Genomic DNA, 1,574 nt, shown 5'->3' with positions numbered 1-1,574 from the left:
CGAAGGGGGGTGTCTTGCATTAAGTATCGACCCCCCCACCTCAATTTTCACAAGGTCGGCACAGCAGGCAGCGGTCCTTCCCGGCGCACCTGGTTTCCCCAGAGCACTTCGGGCCCCCTCCCGCTTCTGCCTGCCTCTTCCACCTCCTCCTCCTCCTCCCAGAGTCTCTGGGCTGCTTACTCAGCCCAAGGGAAAACTAAAAGGGCACTCCGCCACCCAGCTTGACCGCCTCCCCGGGGATGTCACCCAGGAGGACACTCTCTTCGCAGCTCTTGCTCGAAGCCGCCTGGCTCTCAAAGGTTCTCAAAGGCTCTCAAAGGCGGAGAATCAGAATCAGAGACGGGGGGGGGAGAGAAAAAGGGGAGAGAAAGAGAAGGAGAGAGAGACAAAGAAAGGGAGAGAAAAGGGAGAGAGAAAATGGGGGAAGAGAGAAAGGGGAGAGGGGGGAGAAAGGGAGAAAAAGAGAAAGAAAGGGAGGAGAGAGAGATGAGAAAGTAAGGGAGAGAAGGGAGAGAGAAAGAGGGGAAGAGAAAGTGGGGAGAGGAGAGAAAGATGAGAGTTGGGGAAGAGAAAGAGAGGGGAGAGAAGGGAGAGAAGGGAGAGAGAAAGAGTGGGGGAGAGGGGAGAGAGATGAGAAAGGGAGACAAAGTGGGGAGAGAAAGAAAGTGGGGGAGAGAAAAGTGGGGAAGAGAGGGAAGAGAAGGGAGAGAAAAGGAGAGAAAGAAAGAAAGGAGAGAGAAAGAGATAAAGTGGGGGAGAGAGAGAGGGGGGAGAGAGAAAGAGGAGGGAGGGAGAGAGAGAGATGAGATAATGAGTGGGAGAGAGAGAGAAAGGGGGGAGAGAGAATGGGAGAGAAAGAGAGGAAGAGAGAGGGGAGGGACGGAGAAAGAGAGAGGAGGGACAGTGCCTGGAGGACATCATCCCGTCACTGGGAGTTCAGGCGCTTCAGCAAGCAGCGCACTGAATTCGTATTAGTGGTCTCCAGGATTTAAAATTATGGACTTGGTGCTCCCTGAGGTCCAAAAGGTTAGGGACTCCTGTCCCATACAACCAGCCTCCTCTCTCCCATCTCCCCTCCCCCAGCAAGAAAAGCCCTTGAGAAAAGGCCTAGAACAGAGAAGACTGAGGCAAAGTCTAGCAAGTTAATTCACAGCAAATTAAACCGACTGTGTGATCCTGTTGCCTCACATTTTAGCCTTCATCACTAATTTGAAATATTAGTGATAGCCCTTTTAACATGTGTTCCACCGGTAGAGGGTGGTCCTATTTCCACGGTAAGGGGGAGGGGCAGATATGGCGGGAGTGGGGGCTCATATCGTTCTATGGGGGCGCGTCCTCGATGCTTGCAGGCGATCACGCGCCCCGAGCCCTCAGACTCCTCCCGTTCGGCTGATGCTGTGCAACGCACGGTCCGTGGCCAATAAGGCCTCCCTAATTTATGACCTTATTCAGGGGGGTGCCGCGGACTTTATGGGCGTTACGGAGACCTGGTTGGGCGCAGAAGGGGGCGTGCCCCTTGTTCAAATGTGCCCGCCGGGTTTCCGAGCATTCCATCAGCCAAGGGCCCAGGGTAG

This window comes from Ahaetulla prasina, chromosome 16, assembly GCF_028640845.1.
Source record: "Ahaetulla prasina isolate Xishuangbanna chromosome 16, ASM2864084v1, whole genome shotgun sequence".
Taxonomy (NCBI): domain Eukaryota; kingdom Metazoa; phylum Chordata; class Lepidosauria; order Squamata; family Colubridae; genus Ahaetulla; species Ahaetulla prasina.
Note: the sequence above shows the minus strand (reverse complement) of the source record.